The sequence below is a fragment of the Acartia tonsa genome, chromosome 10 (genome assembly GCF_053477335.1).
Source record: "Acartia tonsa isolate MP-2025a chromosome 10, ASM5347733v1, whole genome shotgun sequence".
In the NCBI taxonomy this organism is placed as follows: domain Eukaryota; kingdom Metazoa; phylum Arthropoda; class Copepoda; order Calanoida; family Acartiidae; genus Acartia; species Acartia tonsa.
Window position 1 is genome coordinate 36,107,069 of NC_137269.1, and position 27,651 is coordinate 36,134,719.

The 27,651-nt window shown below is 35.6% G+C and overlaps 1 protein-coding gene and 1 long non-coding RNA gene across 15 annotated transcripts in view; one reads left to right on the top strand and one right to left on the bottom strand.

The window, feature by feature from the left end:
* Positions 1-27,651, top strand: part of LOC145329995 (uncharacterized) — a 334,647-nt gene that overhangs the window by 268,548 nt on the left and 38,448 nt on the right. The gene's annotated exons all lie outside the window — the stretch shown is intronic.
* Positions 12,006-13,468, bottom strand: LOC145329171 (uncharacterized). The gene is made up of 3 exons (XR_013882784.1): positions 12,782-13,468; positions 12,359-12,607; positions 12,006-12,131 (listed from the first exon to the last, which is right to left on the bottom strand). It is a non-coding gene; the product is annotated as an uncharacterized LOC145329171 (long non-coding RNA).

Below are 27,651 nucleotides of genomic sequence, written 5' to 3' on the forward strand. Positions count from 1 at the left end.
AGAGACAGCGCCAGCCTGCGGATTAACAGGCAGATTAATTCCAGATGGAAAGAGCTCACTGATTTGAGCATCGAGCTCTGTGTCACTGTTTTCCTCTGCAGGATCAAGGACCTCGGGATTGCCTTCTCTATCGGTGGGCCTGTACTCATCAGAGCACTCAGAACCGCCATAGTGGGAAATCAGCTCAACTCCATCATCATCTGGCCGGGGTACGTCCTCAGCGGGAAGGGATGCCTCTATGGTCGCCACATTCTGCCCAGGTACATTTATAATATTACAACGAGTATTAATATATTTAATTACCCTGTCAGAGTTTTGGTCCAACAATCGACTAGTGGCCTCAATAACAGTGGTCATTCGTGATTTTAACTCGACGGTCGAGTCCTCAGAGACAGTGCGAATTTTTTCGCGCAAAGTTTTGCGGTTCCGCAGTAATTCTGCGGAAATTTCAATAAGGCGCTTGCCATGTTGTATATATGCTTTCTCAACAAATGAAGCATTGCTAGCAATTTTAGATTCCAGGCTTCTCTGGAAGGGGAGAAGAGCTTCTTCTATTGCTTCTTTTACGGTGGAGGATAGGACTTTTTTCCATTCCTCAGCAGTCACCCAAAAAGCTTTAGGCTCAATTTTGCTTTCTGCTAATGTCTCTTTCTTTTTAGGGGGTAATGGAGGCGGTTGAGTTTCCACCTTAGCCTTCTTGGCTGCTGGGCCGCCGCTGCCTGTTGGTGTTGGCGGACGTTTTTCTACCGCTTTTGGGGCTGATTTTACGGCGACTACCTCTAGTTCAGGTGAGGCACTACGTTTTGGTGGCGATTCCACCCGATTTTTTTGCGGTTCCCCTCCCCTAGGTATCCTATTTTGTTCCATTAGAGGCCTGGCCCCAGGCCTGGCTTTATCGGGATATTCGTTGGCCTCTAAATTTTTAGCCTGCCGCAATTTTTCTTGCAATTCAAGGAGTTCCTTTGGAACATCTTTTCCCGCGGTGCGATAGACGTGGATCGATTTTGAGACACACTGAAGTTCACTGAGGTTTTCAGGGTTGCGTGGCGGTTTTACTCGAGGCTGGGTATGATACCTGTTCTCGTCAGGTTCATAGTAGGCTTCCTCATGGCCGCCCTGGGGATAGCCATGATTGCTGTCGTAATAATAGTCCTCTTCATTGTAGAAGGGTGCCTCTTCATATCCTCGACGGTATGAAGGGTGACCGGCCCCATGGGAGTGGTGGAAACCCCTTGAAAAATTCCGCCTGGGATATCCTAAAATAAAAATAATAAACTTAAAATTAAGGGTCATTAATTCCTTATACCGAATAAGGAAATATTTTTACAAAGACGACCTTTAGGGACGACAATCTTATAGGTATATATGTCTGTTTACAGGTCGTCCGTTTTTTGGAGATTAGTTTTCCCCATTATTTGTAAAATCCCGTAATTCGTGTGTTTCACTCGTACCTCCTGCTTTGTACGCGTGAATTTTGGTGCAGGCTAATATATAGATGATAAAAACGACGCATAATAACGACCCTATTCCTGTAAGGATGGCTGCTACTACAAGCACTATATGATACCAAGTACTAGATAGAAAATCAACCACCTTATGATACGTTTGAATAAACCAGGAGTCGGTTATTTTTACTTCAAAATTATTGGAGTCCGCGGCAAGTTGGCTGAGGTATAATTCCTCGGCACTTTCTGAGAAATTAGTTTTTTCTAGGCTTTGCCAAGAATGATAAAGAAATAGGCTAATCGGTTTATCCATAAGATATTGGTTTACATTTAATATTTGCATACCCTGCCCTTGATTCCCAAGGAATTTTCCTTGGTACAAATGTAAGAAAATTGGATTTTCGGAACATTTGGTCGGAGTTAAATGGGTGGTGTTAACCAATCTGCGTGAAAACGGTGATATCCCCATAGTCTTATTATTGATTGAAACCGAGAAATGATCCACAAAACAGGGTAAATTTTCTCCCAGAGAAACATTGATTTTAAGGTTATCGCACTGTATTACCAGATCCAGTTCACCGAGCACCCTAACTAATTTTTTACGATGGGTCTGAATACTACTTTTAGACAGAAAGTGGTTCTGTAAACAGCGAGTTTCGGGGACGATTAATTTACTATATTGTTGGTAGGAATAAAAAATCTCTAGTGGTAACATGTCATCTTTTTCCTTAGCGTTTAAAAGTTGGAAATATGGTTTTACAGAGTTTGTGAACCATACCATTAAGTTATCAATATTAGTTTTGTAATAAGATAATTCAGGAATTAGATTTTCAAAATGTTTTTTATGTTTAAGTTCTAATGCTAGCGTAATTTGGGGATCGATCACTAGATATTTTTGGTCACCCTGTTCTCCTTCAAATGTAAACAATGAAATATTAAAGATGTCTACCGTTCGCCAAGGAGAAGTGAATTTTTGTGCGTTATCAGATTTATCATCCGAGATAATTCTATCGTAGCCTATTCTAAGATTGTGATCTAGACAATTGTTTCCCACCCAGTGACTGCCCAGGTAACAGCCCGCTTTTGTTTGTAATAATTCAACAGGCTCAGCCTGGACCCCTATTTGTTTTTCCTCAAATGTCCCAGGGATAAAAATGCCGTTAATGGTTACGCCGTGTCCCTCGCAGGCGGGGTCGATGCCGTTAAGGAGGTCGTTAGGGTAAGTAAGCGTCCCGTTTACCAGGAAACGCGTGTATGACATCTGGTGTTCATACACTGAGACTGATTTTCCTTCAAAGTTAAATATTTTAGTTTTGGACATGGTGTAACAGTCTTCATAAGTTACGAGGCTCGGTATCTCCACAAGTGCTGGAGCAGCGAGGTGGATGTGGCTATATCTGCCACAATACCAGTAATGAGTACTGGTTCGGAGGTGACAACGAATTCCAGGTATAATTTTTCTTTCAACCTTTTGAAGTAGGTGAAATTGTTTTTGTTCAATATTAGTAATATTAAGAAACGCAGCGCATTCAGAGATTTTCAAACGCGGGTTTTCGTTTGCTACACATTGAGTCGCATCTATTTGTATTATTTCGGACGCATTTGATTTTGCCAAAATAATAAAAAGCCCCAAGAATCCCAAAATAAATTTACCTCGAGCTCCTGGTGCCTTTGCCAAATGATGCTGCATTTTATTTTTATGCTTCTTGTTTTTCTCTGAAATATGTTAATTAGTTAGTTTTAACATATATATTTTTTTGTTTATTTTCATTATTACACATACGTAGATTAAGCTATATACATTTGCCACCTTTGTTTTATATAATTATACATTTTATATACATTTTATTTCTTCCTTTTAATTGGGTTATGCAGTCCGATTTGGACGTGTATGCGGTTATCCCCCCCTTGTGACCTAGTTTTTCTTTCTTCTTCTAATATATATTTGGGTACTATGCTTTGTTTGTTAACATTAATAACCTTTTCAGGGCTGGATTGTTTGGGTCGTTGTGCAAAGAAAGAAGCCTCGGACGGGACAGTTTCTTCTAAGAAACTATTTTCGACGTGGATGTTAGGACCGGATGACCGATCTGCGCCAGGGGGTTCTTGGTCTTTGGGCTGTGGCTCAAAAGGTGAGTTTTTTTTCATTATATCCCCTCCCCCATCACAATCCACCTCCCCTTGGGGTACGTCCTGACTAATTTCAGGGTTTTCTTCGATAAATTCATCACTATCGTTATCTAGGTAGGTAAAATCGTCGTTTTCTATACCTTTATTATCGTTTATTTCGGTTTGTCCGGTATTATCTATGGTCAATGTTATTTCCTCAGACGGGACAATTTCCTCGATTGGAAAGACGTTAAAGGAAAGTGTTTCCCCCAATAATTCTACCTTAGAATCTATTTTTCGTATTTTATCTCTACTAACAACTTGGTTAGTTTTTATTGGATTTGACCCAAAGGGACTGAGTTCAAAAAGGGCCTCTGAGAATTTTTTTGTTACAATAAAAGGACCCCCATAGAAAGATTGCAATTTTTTACTGACCCCTATCTTGACTAGGTTAAAAAAAGCAAAGCATACGTCGTTAACGAAAATGGGAGATGAAGCCTTTCTAGATTTATTTTGAAACTCTAAATAGATTTTAGATTTTTTGGAAACCTGTGCAATAATTTCTTCCAAATTTTTTAGGTAGTTTAAGTAAGACCTGCAATCAATGTCTTGCCTGTTCTGCAGGATTGGTGAAAAGAAATCGAGATTAAGAGTTGGTTGTCTGCCGAACATAAGGTAATATGGCGTATACCCCGTTCTTCTAGACGTACTAGAGTTAATTACAAAAGTGGTCAAAGCTAATTTTCTTGCCCAGTCTTTACTTTCGAATCGGTCATCAGATCTTAGACCTGCATAAATGCTTTGATTATGCCTTTCACATGGGTTACTATTAGGGTTTCTTGGGGGAATAAGTTTAGTTTCGATACCTAATTCATCCATAACTTTTTTGAAAACTTCCCCAGTAAAATTTGTTCCCCTGTCACTCCTCAATGACCGAAATAAGCCGTAGGTGGGTACCACCTGTTCAAGGATAACTTTCACCGTGCTTTCCACAGTGGCGTCTTTGATGGGGTGGGCGATTATGTACCTAGAGAATAGGTCAACTAGGATAAATATGTAGCGGACATGTTGTCCTTGAAAGTAGTTAGGGGTTAAAGGACCGATAAGGTCTACCGATACCTGGCCAAAAATCTCGTGACTAATGGCTGAATGGGTGATGGGTTGTTTATGTTTAGGTACCTGTCCTATTTTTCTTAGGCAGGTGATACAATTTTTAATGCGTGATTCAACAAACTTATTAATTCCTATAAGGAAGAATCTTTCATTTATCTTGCGTATTGTTTCGTTAACCCCCTTGTGACCTATAATATTATTATGTGCTAATTCAAAAACTTTATTATATAATCCAATGGGTACGACGGGTCTTTCAATGAATGTTCCATTGCTAAGAGGTTGTCTAAATATTAGAAGTCCTTCCATAACGTATAAATGTTCTATTAATTTAAAAAGGACCTCTTTCCGGCCGGTTAGTTCTGCTCTTTCAAAACTCGACAACTTCTTTTTCTCGAATATCCACCTACGAATGTCAGATAATACTTGATCTTTTTGTGTTTCAGATTGCCAGGCATTGTGCACACCGACTTCCGACGCCGCATGTAACTCAAAAATCTGGTCTTGGTAGGGGCAATCCTGTTCATAAGGATCCAAGGTAAATGAACTAGTACATTTTTCACAATCTGTTTCCTTATGTTCTTTGCATAAAAATTGCCCTCTAGATAGATTGTCGGCATTGCAATGGTCCCTACCCTTCCTATGAATTACTGTAAAGTCAAAACTTTGGATAAAGAAAATCCATCTCAGAGTTACACCATTTATTGTTCCTTTTTGCCATTTTTTGTAATGAACTAAGGAAATCGAATCTGTACGTACAATAAAGTTTCTAAATCTTAAATAATGAAGAAAGGTTTTAAGAACAAATACTAGGCATGCTAATTCGCCTTTATAACTTGGATAATTTTTCTCTGCCCCGTTACATTTTTTGGAACATATTCCAATAATTCTTTCTTCACCCCCCTGTTTTTGGCTGAGAATTCCAGCGAAATAACTTGTAGAAAAATCTACATCTACTATAAAGGGGTTTGGGTTATCCCACTGGGGATAGCCTTTACTTATAGAATTTGAGAACATATTTATAAAATTTTCCCAATCTTTTGATAGGGAATCGGTCCATTCGATAACTTTATCGTTTCTGTGTTCATCTAGGGTACAAGAGTTTTTTGCATAGGATGGGAAATAGGCCCTATAATAATTGGAGAAGCCCAGGAAACGCTGGAGTTCCTTGCCTGTCCTGGGCCTGCTCCAATTTTTAATCTGTTCTAAATATGCGGGGTTCATTTTAAGTCCTTGGGAACTGACTATATGACCTAAATATGTACATTCAGATGTGAAAAATTTACATTTGGCTAGATTTAACTTAAGTTTTGCTATTTTTAGGACTCCGAAGAGTTTTCTGAGATGCTTCAGATGTTCCTCAACATTCTTTGAGAATATAATAAGATCATCAAGGTAAGAAATTATAAATTCTTACAAGCCAGGGATAAGGGTTAGGACTCTGTCCATCAAATGGCAGAAAACACTTGGCGCGTTACACAGTCCGAACGGCAGTTTCTTGAAAAGATACTGCCGGTTAAGGGCTGTGAACGCTGTCAAGTGTTTACTTTCCTCCGAAATGGCTAGCGCATGGAAGGCGCTAGTCAAATCGAGGGTGCTAAATACATTGCCAGTGCCTAATTTTTCTAAATTACTAGAAATCAAGGGAAGGGGCCAGTTAATTTTTCGTGTTACACTATTAAGCGCACGAAAATCGATTACGAACCTAAGTTTACCTTCCCCCCCAGCCGTTGGTTTTTTCTTTACCGCAAAGATCGGGGAGGACCACTCGCTGTAGCCCTCCTCAATGACGCCCCCCCTTAACCAGTTTTCAATTTGTTCTTTTAATTTGGCTTCGTACAATGGGTTTAATTGAATGTTTCTAGCCTTAGTAGGTTTAGCCCCGGGGATCAAGTCTATTTTATACTGTAAGAGATCGCAGTTACCGATATCGGCATCGTCAACCGAAAATATATCGAAATGATCAAGGCATAATTTTACTACCTTTTCCTTCATCCCTGGGTTATTTTTGATAAGATCGCTATTTTCTAAGTCTAATTTTTCTTTAATGAATTTAATTCTTTTAAGAAGTGTAGTTCCTGACAATTCATTTATTTGATTAATATTTTTATTGCAGGAATTTGGGGAATCCGATTCAAATTCAAAACAATATCCAACTTTAACGTTATTCAGTAAGGTAATATTTTTTCCTGCTAAATTAACAAAATTTACCCAACATTCTCCCTTCTCGTTTACATTATAAATACCCTCCATAAGCATCAAACCGTTATGGCTTGTCATTTTAGAATTATTTGGGGATATATACAGCTTCCTATTTTTTTGGTGGGTAGGTATTGTTATTACCGTTGTATTCCCCCCCGGCAAGAATGTTGTTTTCTTTGCTAATTTTACGCATGTTTTATTTTGTTTTAATGTCCCAGTCCCCCCCTGGTTACTCCAATTTATTCCTGGGATAAGGGAGTTTTGTTCTGTATGAACATTGTTTGTAGGAATTAAGGGTATGTTTTTACTCTCTTCAACTATGTTAATTGTTGAATTTTCTATTGGAATTTGCTCGCCAGTGGGGAGCTCAAATGAGAACTTATCTAGTAACAAATTAATTCGATTAACTTTGAGAAATTCATATCCTAGATTTATAATTTTAGACGTCGTTTCAGGGATGTAAAATGTTTCTTCGAATATTTTATCTGATCCATTAAAGCTGAATTTTAAGTTTACGTGTCCTATGATATTTACTGGTTTTAAATCTACAGACAGAGCGCTAAGATTGGCAGGGGTGAATGTGATTTTATTATCATCTAAGATTTCTTTAGAAATAAGGGACCTAAAGTTGTTTCCTGTATCCACTAAAGCGTGTTGCAGGAATTTCCCCCCCACGGGATTAAGAACTTTTAGTTTTGCACAGATCGGCATTATAAAATAAATTATATTTTTAGTCGAAGCCTAAGATGCATATTTTCCAAGATCCCAACCCCAGCGGTTAAACGATGGTAATCCTCACACAGAGATTTCCTGTGTTCCAGGTATAGTTGTCTGTCGAATCTTTTTAAATAATGAAATGTTTTAACAATATGGTTAATTGTTAAAATAATTTTATATAACTTTCTGGGTTTCATTAAGTTTTTATTAAGCGCTATTTAGCTCGAGAAATTTCTTAATAAGCATAAGAATGTTGATAGTTCTAAAGAAACTACTAAACTTTAATACGGGTCCTTATTTATATACTTGGATATATGATAAAAACCTATCGGAGTAAAATTGAACTAAAAAGTTTCGAAAGATTGAAAGGCTACAAAGTAGCTTAAAAATAAGTGTTCAGCTTGTAACTAACAAGACATTAAAAACAGACTGAATTATTTTTTGACTTCTGTCTGTATTTATACAAAATATAGTTTTACTAGTTAGTACTTGATTCACAATATTAAATAATATAAAGTTAGCGCTGAATTACAGCTCAAAAAATATTAGATATGACTAATATAATAAAGAGGATCAACCATGACTGATTTATTATTCTGATATTGTTAGTATTTATACTTAATTTTTCCACCTATGGGGTAGAACAATATGCATTTACTTTATATATAGTGGCCCTTTATTCCGCTGATTATCCTAGCGGAAGTTAATAGAACTAAGATATTTTTTAATTTCCAGCTAAAAATAATTCAATCAAATATTAATTGAAATAAATTAAGATTCTATTAATCACGTTTTAAGTGATTTAAGTTTTTAATTTTATTTAAATGCTGCTTGATTGCAGCTCAAAAAATCAGAGTGGAAAAGATAATTAAAAATCTTTTGAACAACTGAATTAGATTTGGATATTCACTTGTATTTATACAGATTTTCCAGTGGACCCCCCCCCTTTTTACATGGATCCCTATTTATATGGACCGCGGTAGCACTCGAGGCGACATCTTTCGGATACATAATAAATTAAATATAGTTCGATTATTGTCACTGTGCAAAATACAATGATATTAACCCATACAAATCCGTTATTATACATAATTGCTGAAAAATGAACTGAAAATGTGCAACTTTCAAATGAAATCGATACTAAGGCTTTAGCTCTAAAATCATTGTTTATATACAGATAATTTGCTTACAGTCCCCTAGCGGTTAAAAATTGAATTCAAATGTTTTAGATTCATAGTTATATACACTTAAAAATATACGCTATTTACATTTTAAATAGATCATGCGATATCAAAAATAAATACTACTAAATAGAAAATAGGTATTCACTTGTTGGCTTCTTTATAAAGACTATTAAATTTTAAAAAATGGAAATATTAAGTGCATGTGAAATGCTCCTCAGGTTACCTCCCTATCTCCCCCAATTTCCTTTATCAGCTACAGTTGGATAGGGAAAGGAGGGGAAGGAGTTTATTTTGTGTTGCTTAGTCATACTTAATAATAACAATTTGTTTTATTTTTTCGCGCCAAAGCATTGCTTGGTAAGGGATATTTGATATTAAGGAATTTGCAAGTTTAGCTTGACATGGGATATTTTGTTTATCTTTCATATCAAAATATGAAATTCATTCAGCCAATTTTTATTTTCTAGGATAGGGACAATTAATATCGCATATATCCATTTATTTTTACATATAATGGACGTGATTTTTAACAATCGCTTGCACATGTTTATCTATTTCAGATTCATCGCTGGCTTCCTGATCCATTTGGTTGATAGTTTTACGCGCGTACTGCTCAGGTATTTTATTACTATTACCTGGAGCCTTTCTAGGTGGGGTGAATTTACTCCGTGTTTTACCAAAGCGGGACTTAGGATGTGGGGGCTCCCCAGCTTTCTTTTTGTTGCAATTCTGCACTACATGGCCAGGGATATTACAATGCCAGCATTTAATATTTTTACTCCTCCCATTAAAGACTCCTATGACGCCCTCGATTTGATCCCAAGCAATAGGATCATCCTCATGATCTACCCAAGAAGGAACCTCGTCAGGTTCTTCGGTTAAGTTTTCCTTATACACTGCCGTGTTAGTGGGGGTATTATCTTCGATAATGCTGATTATGGGTTGTTTTTTCGTTTCCGCAGAATTTTTAGGTAGGAACATTTCCATGGCTTGGGAATAGCAAGCCGAAAGGTTTTCCTTGCTAATATGGCCAGACCCGTCCCAATTAACGTATCTTTGTCCGAGGTTAATAAGTTTATTTAAGTAAGCGTTGTAATCGTCCAAAAATTGCATACTCTCAACGTAATTGGCCATGTCCATGGCAAGGTTGGTATACAGCAGAGTTTTGCTAACGTTAAGATAGAATTCTTTCCACTTCTTTTTAGGTATGAGGCCAGGATTCATGAGTTTGAACACCCTAAGTTTGTTTTCAAAATAGGTGTCAAGGGGTTGATTAGTCTCCTGTTTTAGGTTGTAGAAGTACTGCGAGGCTACTTCTGGATCCGAGAAAGGAGTGACCAGCCTCCTAATCATCAGGTAATAACTTAAGTCAGATAAGGCCTGATTTCTTTCAGGCGTAATTAGGTCTCCTAATCGTTCCCCTCTAGAGTCATAAATTCGCTGGTATAAAATATCCTTAAAAAGGATTGGGTCACAGATTCTGTATGTCTTTGCAACCCTCCACAAATTAGAAAAGAAATTATCAAAGTCGGCCCTGCCGTCCCACCTAGGGGCATCCCTCGCAAAGTCGGAATCCCATTTTTGTCCCTTAATAAAGCATTCTTTAATAAAATCATCGTCGGCGGCGCTAGTTGTTGCCGTCGCGGGTGTGCCTGTGCCTGGTGTGTTTCTTGTAGAGGGTCTTGTTGCTACATTGGGTGCAGACCGTGTAGGTCTACGGAGGGGCTCTAACGACTTAATCCTATCAGGGATAAAGGGAAACCTTTCTAATAAGGTTTTTTCGTATTCAGTTAGGGAAGTTTCTCTTACATTCATCCAATTGTCATTATCCGCCGGACCTACAAAGCCTACAATTGAATAAGCCATACAACCTGGGGCTGTAATTCTATCCTTGGCGACCCATTCGGTCACGTTTATCCTTTGTTGGACCGATAGCCGGTCATAAAAAGTGGCATTAATTGAATCATCACCTATGGTGTTAAAATGAGTCGTGTTGAGACTTTCGTTTAACGTTTTTTCCGCAAACAATGGGCCTAGATTTCCGTCCGCTGGGAGTTTTGATACCCTACGTTTTAGGTCTAAGATGTCGGTATCGGCTAATAATCTGCGATGTGATTCCGTGTCCTTAAACCCTGCCCATTTTGTTTCTATTTCGAGCTTCATAATCTCGGATTCTTGTTTTATTATATCTCTATAATGTGACGAATATTCGTTTAATTTAACATTTAACGCTTCCGTTATGAGTTCTTTGATTTTTTCAGGGGAAAGCGGGTCTGACTGCGGCTGCGCGGTACCAGGGACGGCCGAAGCCGGCGGAGCCGGCGGAGTTTTGGTTTTATCATCCCCCTTCTTGGCATTATCGGTCATGGTGCTGGAGTGTAGTGTTCGTTAACACTGCTTTGTCTACCACGAACTTTTTTAAGAACTTGGGAGTATCCCTTTCTTCCTGTTTTAGGGAGAAAATATAGAAATGTGTGAAATTAAATACTAGTGTGAAAATAAAAGGCGGGTTCCTTTTTATCTTTATTTGGCAGTTTGCCACGAAATAATTATTAGAAATATTCTGTAACAAATTGTTACTATAAACTGTTTCCGTGAATAAACTTAGTTATCAGGAAAATATTAATTTCACTTTGCAATCGAAGCTACTTTACAGTTTGATTTTGTCTGTACGTTAATAATTATCTATACCTTCCCCCCTCAAAAATTGAGTGGTAGACAAGACTGCGCCAAAATGACGTATGAGGGGATGTACAGACAGACCGGAGTACGAGTATAGAGTAGCTTCGATACAATTAAATATCAATAATATAACAAAGGTATTTCTAAAAAATACAATATTTATTAAGCAATCAAACTGGTTAGAATAGGCAGATTAATGGGATTATTATTATAGGATATATTTAAATATAATATCAACTAGAGGCTTGGACGTCTCGTTTTCTGTACAGGACAGAAAACCACGTGCACAGGAATATGGGACTAAGACTGTCGACAACCTAGCATATAGGTATACAGTCTACCAAGTGTAAGCTGGTGGAGAGATGTTCTCACAAGGCCTACATAAAATCAACTAGTCCCTCAACACAGCAGGATGGAGTATAGTGGCGGTTACAAGTGGAGGTCTGACTCAGCCAGAGAAGTATAGGAATGTGGACAGGGATGGAGATGCACAAACTTGAATGGAGAATACCACAATATTGATTAAAAATCTTTAAAACTTTTATAGTCTATTAGGCATATCAAAGGAATAAAATAAGTATAACTAAAATATAGGCATAATGTATCCATTGATGTAAAAAAATAAACTTGAATGCAGGGAATGGACATAAGATTGGTCCTGAAGGTTATGTAATCACGTTTTCTGGGTATAGTCCCTTTCATGGCAACGCCCCTTAAGGGGCGATTCGGCGTATTTTTAAAATGTCTTTTGATAAGTTATTTTAGGTTAGGTAAGGTTATATTGGGTTTGGTGATTTCCCCGTAAGGGTTAGGCAATTGACCCCGCAGGAGCTAGAAATAGGAGAAAAGATGCTGTGAAAATACAAAGAAACTCCTTTACAAGGGGCGTTGCCACGAAAAGGACCATACCCCATTTTCTTATTAATTTTCTCTAAAAGTTTGGAGACTTATTTTTCTTGTCTTATTCCTAAAAATCCATGCATAAATAAATTGTCCCTGGGATTCTATTCTAAAGATAAATTATTGCACACAAGTTTTGGAAGTATATATTGCTTAGGTATAAGTTATAAAATATGTCAAATGTATGAGTAGATTTTGATAATTGCCATTAATTTTCAGTCAAGATTATAAAATTAACAAAAATACTGGTAATATCATCTTAGAATTTTTTTTTTCAATTTTGAAAATTTGAGTACATCCCCCCCCCCCCACAGCGAACTATGAACTCTCGGCTCCCTAGCCTAAAACCTAACATAAAGTAGTTGTTTGTCGGGGGGTACTCAAATTTTCAAAATTGAAAAAAAAAATTCTAAGAGGATAACGCCAAAATACTTTACTTAAAACATCAACAGTATACATAAACTTGGAGAAGGGCGAATGTGACACTTTTAAAACAAAAACTTAAAATCAAAGGCAATTTTCCACTGATTTTCTTTGCCTTTTCTCGCAAAATCAGACAATTTGTAAACGTCCAAGACATGCACTTTTTTATTGACACATGTTTTCAATATTTAAACATATTAAAAAATCAAATAATTCAAGTGTCATATAAATATAAGGAAATTTTGTTCTTGAAATGATTCAAAATTATTTAAATTCGCGAGAAAAGGCGAAATAAATTCGGCGGAAATTAGCGATTTTCAGCTAGAGCGGACGTTCTTCGCAGTTCCACATTATTCCTCAACTGCCATGCCAAATATCAGTGCTGTAATTATTTTTTTCTTAGTTACGTTGTATTGACATTAAGTTTTGGTTTTAAAAATATCAAACCGAACCCCCCCCCCCCACTTTCAACTTTCTTTCATTATGATTAAATTCATTTAGTATCTTGTTCTTTTCATTAAGTGCAGCAAAATATCACAAAATATTGTACAAAAATATGCTTTATAGTTAGCTTTGGGGAGCAACCAGGTTTCTATCACTTATTTTTATTTATCACTCCAATATATTCAAATTAGGTACTTTAAGATGTTTTTAGCACTGTCCACGAGCTAAAGTTTTCTGGATTGTGTTCAAATATCATCTGAAAATAAAAATAATAAAAACATAAAAATTTCGGCTCACATGAAGGAGACTAGCACCGAAATCGAAGAATGAAGAAAGCTAGCACCAAATGTCTTAAAGTGAAGAGAGCAAGCACCTAATGTTTTGACCCTTCTTAATTGTATTATGTTTGAATCCTATTATATAAAGTAGTAAGCGTTTTTGTCTTTCCCGAAGGATCTCGCTAACCGCTGAACCGATATTGTTCTACTTTACAGTGAAGCTTCTTATAGGTCCTGGGAAGGTTTTAAACTATTTTTCGAGAGGGTGTCTTAACCCCCCTCTCCCCCAAAAAATAATTTTATAACTCTTTGAAAACTCAAATTTAAAATAGGATGAGGTCGACTTTTCCTTCTCCTACCAGTGCAGTGCCCCTAGAGGCTTCTAGGGGGGCGTATCCGCTAGTAATAAATAAATTGCTCCTCCCTCTTTCTCACACAAAATATGTCCCGGCCCTTTTACACCTTTTTAGGATGAAGAAGCCTAGCACCAAATGGTGTAGAATGAAGGAGACTAGCACCGGTGCTAGTCTCCTTCATGTGAGCCAAAATTTCTTAGGTACATAGGTATTTAATTACACAACCCTCGAGAATGCCACAATAAGAAGTAGCAAACACAAAAAAACATTTTTGTTGTAACGAACTGAATGAATTTTTCAGAATGTTTGGAAATTTTCACAGCTTTATAATGTGATTTTTAGGGGAAACGCTTTGTAGTAAAGAAATGTATGTAAATTATTTACGGCAAAACTACCATGTAAACTATGCAGTGGACTGAATAAAAATTATTTTAGAATTATAGATTTACTTTGCTTACAAAAAAAAATTAATTAATTCCCGACAACCAATTAAAGAAAGTAACAGCTGACTAATGTTTACATTAAATTTAATAAAACGTCCGCAAGAGTGACTTTCACAAGTAAGTTTGGTCATTTTCTTTTAACTACTTTTTTCCCCCGAATAAAATTTCTTTAATTAGAAAAACATCTTAAATTTATTTTAGATGTTTAAGGCCAGATATGCAAAGATTCATGACAATTAATCAAAGTACTTTTAGAGGAAAATTTATCAAGGGACAAAATAGCTAAAAATAGAGTCCTTAAAAGTTGGGATTTCGGGCTTTAGTAAAAACCTCTCTATATTTTGTGCAACGTACAAAGAAACTGAATTTTTTTGAGAGATTTTGACTAGAAAGGGGGGTGTTTTTATTGTAAAAATCGAATCAGTTACAGGCAACCTAAAATTATGACAAAGATGAGCTTTTAATTTTGCTTCTAGGCTTTGCAATTTAATTTTAAAAATTTTTGTATGAGCATTGGGATTCTTTCAAAAATTTCATGTACTATAAAATGTCATTTTAAAATGTCTATAACTTTTTTGTTATTGAAGCTGGAGGCTTCAAATTTTGGGTGTTGGGTCTACTTGTGGCAGTCTTTCAGCAGTTAAAGCGGGATATTTCTTGCAGGCTTCCTTTAAGCCAATATGCCGAAAGCAGTTAGTACTCTTGAGTCTTAGTAAAGGGCCAAAAGATTATTACAAACTTGTAGCATTTAAGCTCAAGTTAAAATGTACTAATACTTTGGTGCCGTTAGAACAGATTTTCTGAGATTTGCACTTACTTAAACATGCACAGGCCTTTATACTCCTAATGTAATTCTGATTTATATGCAGGTTTACTAAAGTAACTGTTTCCCCTAATTTTGAGTTAAACAAAATATTCAAAGTTTCAAAGATATTCTCAACATCGATCAGTCAGAATGATATAAGTATAAACAAATTACTTTATGCAACAGATGAAATTTTTAAAAGACTTCCTAATACTCTGAGCAAAATTTTCCATTTTGGACTTAGCACTGTTCTATTTCTTTTGTTACAGGGAAATTTTGAATTTTCGAACTTAGAGTAATTTTATGAAAATGTGAACTTGGTCGGAAATTTACCAAATTTGGACTTATAATAATTATAATTTTTCTGACTAAATCAACAAATTTCATTCTTGCACTTAAAAGAAAATTTTGTTTGGGAGTAATTTTTATCTTAGCCAAAATATTCCAACTCTGGACTTAGAGTGATTCTATTCCTTTTGGTGAAGGATAATTCTAAAACTCTGATACTTTAAGAATTTAAAATCTTTAACTTAGCGAGATCTGTACTTAGTCAAAATATTCCAATCCTGGACTTAGAGTGATTCTATTTCTTTTGACTTAAGGACAATCTTTAGAGTAGTCTTTGTGAATGAACTGTAAGGAAATTTCATCTTGGACAAAATATTCCAACTCTGGACTTAGAGTGATTCTATTTCTTTTGCCTCAAGATAAATTTACCAATTTTGTACTTAGCATAACTTCATTGAAAAATTTTCTGGACTTAGTCAAAATTTACTAATTTTGTACTTAGAATAATTTCATTGAAAAGTTTTTGGACTTAGCCAAAAACTTACTAATTTTGTACTTAGAATAATTTCATTGAGAAAGATTTTTTTTGACTTAGTCAAAATTTACTGATTTTGTACTTAGAGTAATTTCATTAGAAACTTCTGGACTTAGTCAAAATTTTCCAAACTTGGACTTGGAGTGATTCTATTTTATTTTGACTTAGAAAGTTTTTAATTCAACCCTAACTTGGAAAAAAAATTTTTCTCTTTGCTTCTTTACGTCAAATAAGTACTACAATAAGCAGTTCAATCATCCATAAGTAGGACATGAAAACTAAATTTTTACTTGCTTTGCTAATGCTAAAATTTCTATTTAAAGTACCGCCAGAATTCAACAGTGAAAGTGAAGACAAGTTAATCACTAGTGATAGTGATCATTAGTGACATAAAAGTATAGTCAACAGTATAGGCCCTATATGTATTGAATAGCACACTTACAAGAGACAAAGTTCTAAAAACCAAACGCAGCAGGAGGTCGCAGCAGCCTACCTTGGGAGATTAGGACGTCTCTAAATAAGTAGATATAGTACTACGGAAAGTACTCTACTGTATTTAACGTCCGGATTATTCTAAACAAAAGAATATTGAGAAACTTATGTTTTACTTAGGCTTATTAGCATGCAGACTATAACCAAGTAAAATAGAGTGTGTCTACATATAGCCCAGAGTTCTTATAACCGAATAGAATACTTTTAGATAAATTTAAAAGTGCACTAAACCAGACAGATTAGTTTTCAAAATTATAAGTGTATGTTTAGCCAAAATCTGAAGGTTACTTTGAAGTTTGATTGACAACCTCCACAATATAGGTTGGCCACCTAGTGTAGGATCTCACACTTCCTCAAAGTAAACTTGTACTTGAATATTGTATTACTACTAATTATAAGTAGATTACATCCTGTTTGATAACTTTTGAAAACAATCATTTATATATATACATAGGTATATCTAATGTGTGTATCTTAATATAGTTATAAGAATTGAAGTCATAAGTGAAGCCCCAATCTTTTGCGCAAATTACTTGATAGGATTGGTAGGAATCCCCTAATACAACTATAAGTAACAGGTGGCGAGATCTTTGACATTCAGGCAAATCTGTTGCAACATTATTAGAATATAGACGAGACCTTTGGAAGTGAACCTTAGTAAGTTATATTCATAAAGCCTTACGGGAATAGCAGACCCTAGGCTATATATCCTTAGAGTGAAGTAGGAATTCAACAAGGATTATAAATTGCTGTTTTCTCAATAATAAAGTTTGCTAGGAAGGTCGGCCCTGGAGCAAACAAAAGTTAATTTGTGATAGTATAGAAGTATATCCAAATTAATTTCGCTGCAAACATTACAATTCTATTTAACTTGGTAGCTACTTTGAATAGCTAAGTAGCCCAAGCAGCTTTATAATACAAAGTATAAAGGAGTTAAGTAGAAGTGTTTCTACAGTTGAGCTTAGTAAAGATCAGAGTGCATTAGCGCACACTTTAGAATAAAATCAAGCTCACACGCAAATATTCACGAAGTAGAAACCACTGTAGGTGAGGTAGACAAAACACACCCATCTATAGTTAGCAAATTTAAAGAAAAGATTTGCTACTGTAAACAATTCCTGATTGTTTTAGTCTTAAGCGCATTATTTGTTCTCTTCTTGTATTTTTGCTATTTTAGTCCTAAAATAGTACAGCATTTCATAAGCTTTTCAAAGACCTTATAGATAATTTAAAGGTTTTAGGATGCCATCCTCTTGCAATAAAAGTAAAAGGAGGACGCTCGACAACACCTGGTAGAAGAACTCCTTCAGCTAATGCAGATGCTAGAGAATCTGATACTTATGAGGATAAACAGATACCAAACCAAGAAGAACCAGAGCAAGCTGGTGAGAGAAACAAAAGCCCAGAACCAGATGAGATATCCCTGGACTCACTATCAATACAAACTAACTCACCAGAACCATTGAAAAATGATCCAAATGTGCAAGCAACAGTGGCAAACCCAACGGGAAAGCCTCTAGTCCCACAACACCTGGATACAATACAACTTTGTAATCCTAACATGAGCGTTCCACCAGAAGTTATGAAGAACTTCTGTGCAAGCTGTACCAAGAATATGATGCACAAGAGAACAAACAACATGAACAGCTCAAATGATAAGGAGAAGAGATCTGACTACAAAGATAAGCAATCTGCTAAGATGGAAGCCATCTCAAGCTATTATAGAAGAAAATCCACAGTCAGAGAAATGACTGCTAAATCAGCCAACCCTAAACCTTACCACAGGGATAACAGGGATAGGCAACCTCAAAAGAGCACCAAACAAGATTATCATGTCTCCTATGGATCATCAACCACGCGCTATTGTGCAGCATGTGGCCAAAACTCTCATAAAATATCAGACGGATGTAGACTATTGTGTGATGACCAAGGGAGACAATATCCAACTACATTGACATCAGGATACTGCACAAACTGTTACAAGAAATATGGTAAGGAATTACACCATTCTCAACATCTATGCCCTGGAAGACCAGCTACGATGGACTTGTACCACAATGGTAAAGTGAAGCCAGGTGGTGTATTCAGGCAAACATACGAGGAATGGGCTAAAGCTAAAGCTAATGGACCATCCAAAGAGCTTAACAGCATCAGTAGAGTTGATGCTAACACAGTTAAAATGACTTCCAACGATCCTATGATTCTAACAGGAGACAATTCTGCAACCACTATGGATGAAAATAGGAAAATGTACCTCAACTGTTCTGGTTGTATGCCAGATGAAGTAGATTGTAAATATGACTATGATGTACATATGACAGCCTTGTTTGACTCAGCAACAGACAGAAATATCATGGCAGCTAGCTACTTTAGTATGTTGTTTGGAGTGCAAGCACAAGATGTTAAGAATCATTTGGAAAAGAGTGATATGATACTTGTCAGTTATTCTGGACAGAAGCTCCCAGTAGCTGGCGAGATAACTCTTATGATTCGCCTCACACCATTCTCAGGTAGTCACCATCCAGTACTCTTTTTGATTGTACCTTAGGAACACAAGAATGTCACACCTATGATAATTGGAATGAATGGTATTAGAGACTTACAGCTAGGATGGACCTCCGTTGCAGACAATCACCCTTCAGCACCATATCTGTATTCCACATTCCATACTGGAGGAGCATTAAACAGTATCTTCTGTTCTGACTACGAACTCCAGCTCTGTACAGGAATAGTTGAAAAGATTGATGCCAAGGAAACGCAAACAATAGCGATGAATATCAACCATTTCTTCAACTTGGCGCCTGGAACACAAGTGATTCTCAGCGATGACCATATTGCAAAGGATAGAAATGCAGGAATTAAGATCCTACCTGGTCAAACACAACTCACTATTAATGACAGAGGACAACTCAGCGGTAGAGCACTAATAACCAACAACACCAATCATACCATTACCAATACTGTTATCACTGGCTACATAGAGCCTAGCAACCAGTCTGTTGTCAGGGAAGTAGTCGTTGACTTCGACTTTACAGGATCATTCATATATGGAGTACCTGTGCCGACAGAACTGGACGAGATTGAACAAGAACTGGAGCAACACGCTACAGCAAGTAACACTCCAGCCATCAACTAGATCTCATTAGATACCAGTAACCATCCAGTACAACTCTTATAGCTACCAAAATACAACTTCATTAATCTGATCGATTGATCCTTTGGCTGATGGATACATTCCAAATCCTACAGCTATCAACTATGACACTCCAGTACCAGGAGTAGCCTTATCTGACTATCGTTCCAATATTGATGAGATTCTAACTTCACCAGATCCTGAAAAGAATAAACTTTTTGAAAACAGTGATGATATTATAGAGCTCAGATTAAAATATATATCTGAGACTGATAATCTCATAAACTATGTACCTGAATCTACTGGATACTTCGGCCTAAGGACCAGTTTGCTAAACCAGAGGATCTAGTGGTGTTATCAGATTATCCACCTGAGGTAAGACATTTATAGAGAATATATTCCTAACATCCTATCAAGAAAATCATATCTACACACTCTACGGATATAGGCGATATAAGTAAATATCTGGGCAATTATACCATTAGGTTTGAACCTGGTCAAACATTGCCCCAGCATAAGAAATTATATTATTTATGACCTGTAGAAAGGTTACAAATGTAGTCTATTTTGGAATTTTTTGTCAAAGGATGTACCATTGAAAGGCTAGTTTAGATGAGGACTCCTATAACAATTGTGCAAATTCTTATCTGCAGTCAGTACCTGCACTGCTGTACACAGCTGAAACCTTAATTCAATCACTACGTGCTAAATTAGTACACAGTAGTAGTAATATAGCTAATGTTTTTCATAGTATAACTTTAGAATTTTTATGTAAAGATTTAATGTTATTTGCAACTATGCTGGGAGCTTTTAGGCATGCATCTGTGCCAAGTGGCACTAAGACTTTACATGAAAATCTATTATGATCTATGAATCGAATTTTACATTGGGAATTAGTTCATGACGACCAAGGCGAGGTTGTAATGGAAAGAGAAGTAGCTAAAACGGTACACTCTCCTATCCCAGAAGTCCAGCACATTTATGGTGATTTCATTGTTTCGACTGAACTATCCAAAACTAGATCTGAATCATTGAACATACATTTTAAGATTTTGAAGAAAGTTATGGGAAGAATACACACACATAAAGGGAAGATTAGTTTAAAGAAATCACAACTTTTTAAAAGTAGGGTGAATTTCTTTGGGTTTTTCATTTCACATAATTATTGCTGTGTAGATCAGAGGCGAGTACAGAAGCTTTTGAATATTCCTATGCCTACTGATATTACTATAATGAGGTCTTTTATGGGTGTATTACAAAGTATGCATAAACATTTAAGATTTGATATTATGGCCCCAACACATATTCTGACCTCACTTACATCTTCAAGAATAGGTAAAACTTTTGTCTCAACGCTGGAACAACGACAAGCTTTTGAGGACATTAAGAAAGCTTTAGCATCAGGCCCAATAATTTGTAAATTAGTTAACTTATCGGCACTTAAGATTGGTCTGTCAGATGCAGCCGGCACCTCAACTGGCTCATACTCAGCAGTCTTAGCACAAATAGTAATGCCGGAATTACAGACCAAACTATTATCACCTGGTCTAAACCTTGATGATCCTGTACAACCATGCTATTTATGATAACAGGTTACCAACTTTACCTTTACCTTTGCAGAATGAGGGTGAAAGTATTAAGGATTATACTAAACATATGTCCGAAGATAGACCGCCTGAACTTGAGTATTTGGCTAACAAAACTTTGGGTTACCCTGAAAAAACTGTACATAATAGTCTTAGTATAGTTTTACAGTTGCTTTTAGAGCTAAATAAAGTTCAGACACCTTTAACCACTATCCTGCAAAGAACATCCAAAATTATACGTTCCACGATGTTGCAACAAAAGTATATTCAATTTTTATTTAACAATGATGGGGATAAATTCTTGGAATTCATTCGTAAATTAGAACTGAAATATGTATATCTCGACCAGCAACAACTTATATTTGAAGCACTTAGTATTGCTATGTATCACCCTGTGATTGTTATTACGATCATAGGGGAGGTTAAACCTGTCACTCAATATTGTACAGACAAAACTTCGTGTTTTTATTATATGAGCACAAGGAACAGCACATAGTAAGACCTGCTACGGTGTCACCCACCAATAGTTTTAACTTAAAATCCTTAGCAGCTATGTTCGAGGTTATTGCATACACCTCAAAGAAGATTACAGTCGCAGAGTCAAGATTACATATCATAGACATTGAAATCTTAGGAATTATTTATGCAGCAAACTCATTCAGAACTTTAATAGGTCCAAGTTGTGAATGCACCTTGTTAACAGACGCAAAATGTGCTTATTATCTTTTTAATCCAAAACCATTAAGCGCCGTTGATAAATTGAAAAGATGGAATCTTACTCTGTTAAATTTAATACCGAAGCTAACAATGTCATTCCTAAAGGGAGAAGACAATTTAGCAGACTTCCTAACAATGGCATATAAAGCTACTTCTCAAGTATTAAAAGGGTAGCCCTACCTAGAGTTGTTAAGTCTGGGTTTGAAGACAACTTACCCCAATGTAAAGTTTGGACTGTTGACGAATAGACACAGTTTATAATAAATAGCCCTAATTGTTTAAGTTATGTATACAACCAAAACAGCCTAAACCTCTTAAGCCTAAGGTCACCGTAAACTCTCCCTACAGAAGATAAACCTATAAGCAAAAGTACTAAACCATTAACAATCCTCAAAGAAAAAAATTAACAGATTATATAATTACCGGTGAAAGAAAAATATTCAGACATAATATACAAAATGTTTGATCTCTAAAGTTCATACTTGTGAACACAAGCGGCAAAACTATGAACTACGTTACACCTTTTTATAAAAGAAAGAGTAAAATTTTTTTTTCCTCTTCTTTTTAATTATTAGCAACATTATATGCTATACACAGCTTCTGATAACACATGATGGAAAATCAAAAAGTTTTAAATACAAAACTCCTTTCACCCTAATTTAAAGGAATATATCAAAGGCTTATCAAAACTTGTCTCAATTGCTAGCTTCAAAATTCAGCTACAATTAAACAAGTAAATATATAATATAATTACTAACGAAAAGCCGTTGTACTAGTTAAAAATAATATCATCAACACAGGGGCTAACCCTAACCTCACCAATATCTATCATCTCACAATATATAGTTATAATGTAAGTCTTCAAAATTGCACGGTTGAAAGGAGCTCTGATATAAAGACAGGCAGTTTAAATACCCTTTCAATAAAATCAAAAGATTCAAACCGATTGACGAACATTTTGACACCCTCCCGGAGGAAATAAGGGAATAATTACAAAGCCTTACAATAAATTCACGGACCAAGAGATATCTACATTAGTTAAAAATACGCTTCCGCTCATAATTCCGGTTAAAACAAAGAGCCCGCAACCAGAAATATGCGCACACTCACCTTTAAAGATGCAAATAACAAGCGTTGCAAAACAAAATACCATTGGACTCAAATTCGAACCTAGAAGATTCTAGCACCGATAAAACATGACAATGGACAGCGTATTTATTACTAAAGGACCACGCCTTAGGAATATAAATGATAGGAATGTCAGATTTAGAAAAGGCACTAGTTCACAACCATAACAATTATTTACATTTCCGTTTACCCTGTAAACTTGTGAACAATATGATGATATGTTATTCTAATCTGATAACTAAGCTATCATAATTTATGCAAAATTTTCCCACTCAAGGTTATATATCCAGGTAAAATTTACGTTTTCTTTCTCAAACCACCAAAGGGGGGAAACCATCCATATGCAATACACGTCGACAAGAAAGTCGATCCCTTCCAAACATTTATATGTACAATATATAAAAATTAATTGCATATGTATAAGTTTTGACTCTGTATATTCTAAACAAAACTGAGTCAAACGATTAATACAAACTGTACAAATATACGTATGTTACTACGTAATCTAATATATACGAAAATGAGTTAAAACGCCTAGTATAAACTGTACAAACTGTATAAGCATAACAATATTATTGGGCAACCTATATATATATACCTTGAATTATGATGAACTTGATTAGTTATTAAATTATAACCAATCTACATACAAAAAATATGTCAAAACTTTAATTATAGCTAGGAAACAGGAAACGCCCACTCAGAATCTAGCAGTAGCAAAAGTAAGATAATAAATAGACTTTTGGAAAATAAGTTAGTTTATCATAGAACTCCAAGCAGTGAAGACCTTATTTATTAGTGTAAGTGTATCAATCAAAAAGGTAACTCTTGATTGTGGATATAATCACTTATTAAATAACCTTAGCTGCTCACAATGTATCCTAGGATATTAATAATACTAAGTATGTACTACTATAGTACAACAGCAAACACAATGACAGACTTGATACCCACCCACTATCAGAGTGGAGAGCGTATAGGCTACACAGCTGTATCAATTCAATCTATTCAAGTTGATATATCTGTAGACAATACAGCGCCTGAAATAGCAATCTATGACGGCATAAAGACTCAACTAGACCTCAGTTACAACGGACGCACGTATACATCAGTGCAAACTAAGCTTATAGGCAAGCTATATACAAGTAAGATTAAGAACTTACTTAATGAAATAATAGAACTTATCCGTAAAATCAAGGAAGCTATCGAAACTGTAACCCCTTTAATAAGTTCTAACCGCATTGAAGTGACTAATAATATAAACAAACTTACTTATAAGTTAGATCATGATAAACTTGACTTTACACAAAAATTGCTTGCGGAAATAATCCCACACATCATAAGTGGGATAATTCTTCATAGCAAAACAGCTAACTTTGTGCTTACAGCTGAATACTCTTATGTTGATAGTATGAGCAACTTAGCTATTGAAAGTTTAGAGAACCTTAAAACAGACTTAAGCTTCAGACATGCTTTAATTCAAGACCTTGCAAAAACAGACATCACGGACACTATTAAAACTTTTGTCAGACAAGAGCTAAAATTGGACTATGTTCATAACCTTGGATTAGAAATTCAAAGTCGTATAAACGGTGGTACAAACTCATTTACCACTATATTATCCATGGAATTAAGCTCTGAACCAATAAAAATTTACAGATACTCACCAATCCCTTTCGATGAATGATACATCAATTCTATTTATTTTTTGGATAAAACCAAAAGAATGTACAGACAATCTTATTATAATGCTTATCTACCAGTAGAGGCTGATCAGTGCCTTCAGGGATTACTTAGCTCTAATAAGACATTGATAACCAAGCATTGTCCTTTGTCCAAACAAACTTATCCTTATACTCACGTGCAAGATGGAATTGTTTTTAATAGTTTGAGTGAGAACACCAACCAAAGCTTAGAAAATGCCTCAATAACAATTACATCTACTCCTTTTATCATAACAGGAGGATCATATAATCTCACATTAGGAGATACAATTACACAGTTCGCATTAGGCTACGAAAGACAAACCACAGCACGGACTTTACCATTTGCATCAAAATCGTTGTGCCCACCTAAACCTAAAGAACCAATAACTATCAGAACCATCTTCGCACATATAGAGGAAATCACCATATATGTGTCAATAACAATTATCATGGTTATAATCTTAGATATGTTCACCACCTTTTTATTCAAACTCTTAAAAAGGGCATTACGAGTAATTCAGAGGAATATGCGTATGCGTCACAGAACACTTATTCCCCAACGACCAGATGCACAACACCATAACCTGACGGTAATTTATGGCAGGAGAGGACACCCGCCGCAACTACCGCCAGTTATCGACCTAGAAACTCACACAGAAGAGTCAGATAAAATTAAAAGTTAAATTGATTTCTATAATTTGATTTCTGACAAACACGGATAATGACTTACGGACACATCCTAACGATATAAAAGTTTTGCTAAATGGAAATATAAAATCTCTTGTACTTATATATATAGCATGGTAAGACACTCATATTTTTGTATGTATTCATAAAACTCTGTATAACTATTGATAGACAAACAACCACTTATCTTAAAGATAGCACTAAAACGGTAAGAATAAATTGTATATATTCAAGCTAAAATACCAAAAGAATTTAGCAGGTAACATTGTTACTCATAAAACTTATCATAAAACAAGCGAGTTTACTTTAGTCTAAATGCTTCACAAAGGTAACAATTTAATTATGTATCATACTAAATTGATGTACGAATTGTAATACTTATAGAGTAGCTATGCAGACAGGAATTTTATATAACATATATTAAATCAGTGAATAACAATATGTATGTTGCTTAAAATTCTATTTATTTTAACAAAATTAGATAATCTTTAGAAAGTATAAATTTTTATCAAACATTTTCTTTGGCAAACGTATAAATTTTAATTAAACATTCTTTGAAAAACAAAATATAAATCTTTATTTAACAGTCTTTGGGAAAATATAACATAATGCAAATTTCTGACAGTTTTAAATTTTTAGTTAATATAATTTTTTCATGATATATCTGTACACTGGCACATAAAACTTTGAGATCATCAAACGAATAATTAAGCGCTAAATGCAAATTTATATATGAAGGCACATAACCTATTGAGAATTCTATTCGAACCAGGTTAACCTTACTCGGTGGAAAAATTTAGTTTTATCTTTAAAGAAGGATACAAGAAAACTTTTACCCCGAAAATAGATTTTGGTTTTTCCTGAAACCATGCTGGAAAACTGGGACATCTAGGTTATCTGTGAGAGTAGGAAGTAGAAGCCTTTCTAGGATTTTTATGCCGGGACATAAAAGGGAGACTGGTCTGTAGGAATCAGAAATGTTGGCAGGTTTGTTTGGTTTTAGTAAAGGAATTATGATTGATTTTTTCCAGATGTCAGGTATAGTGCTGGTACTGATGGAGATGTTGAAGATCATGGTTAAAAAGGCGATGCCGTTGGGACCAAGATGTTTCAGATGTAAATTAGATATATTATCAGGACCTGCTGCTTTAGAAGCTTTGCATGATTTAATAGCCTTATCAGTGTCTTGGTAAGAGAAGGTGATATCATCCGCTAGCTCGTTCTTTTTTATGTTTCTGGAAATTTTCCAAGACTGTTTACAACTAACATGTCTCACAACTGATGAAAATTGTTTATTAAAGCCATTAGAGATGTCTTTAGCAGAAGAAAGGTATTTACCTTTAAATCTGATTGCTTGATTTCCAGATTGAGTGCCTTTACCATTCAAGTTCTTGATGAGTTTGAATAGCTTGTTAGAACAAGATTTACTAATACCTTCCACTTTTTCTCTCCATTTTGTTTTCCGATGATGGCTAATTTCAGAATAAATCTCTCGGTTAACCCAGTAGTGCCGAGCGCCACTTTTATGGGCCAATCAAGCTGAAAATCTCAGGGAAGCTTTATAATGGTAAAAACGGAATTCCAATTTTTTTGTTTTGCTCTAGTGGCGTGCACAGGAAAGTTGCAAAAAAACCCGGTTCGGCCTGGCCATAAATACCAACCAGGCATTATTTGGGCGGTTTCCGCCAGCATTAACACCCGGTTTTGTAGTAAAAACCCGGTTATTTCGGTAGTTTCGGGTAAAAAAGCCCGTTTGTTGAAGTTTTAAAACCTGACATACACAAAAAAGGGTGTAAAAAAACGATAAAAAAATCATATAAAAAATAATAATTTGAATAAAACGAATTAACAAATAGATGTACTTGTCAATAAACATTAGATTTCACGAAAAAAATCAGCGACTTTACTATAAAAACAAAAAAGTTAGAAGGGTATTTTGAATTTTCATGATTTTCAAATTTTGTTGATCTATACCGGCAAACGGAAGTAAGCTAAACTGCCTGCTTCAGGGGGAAATGAAAGCCAGGGTAGTAGAGGGGGGATTCATACTGAGAATGATGCAATTATGAAGCCGGAAACCGGTTTTTTTTTTATTTTTCGGAACCGGGTTTTAATACCCGGTTCGTCACTAATGGGTTAAGGTTAGCAATTTCAGGAGAATGTGGGTTATTAGTACGGATTTCATCTCTTCTTTTCATCTTGGCAGCTGTTGCAGTAGGTATTTCAGGGATGACGTCTTTGATTCTGCCTCCTGGGATGGTTTTCTTAGCTGCTTTATTGA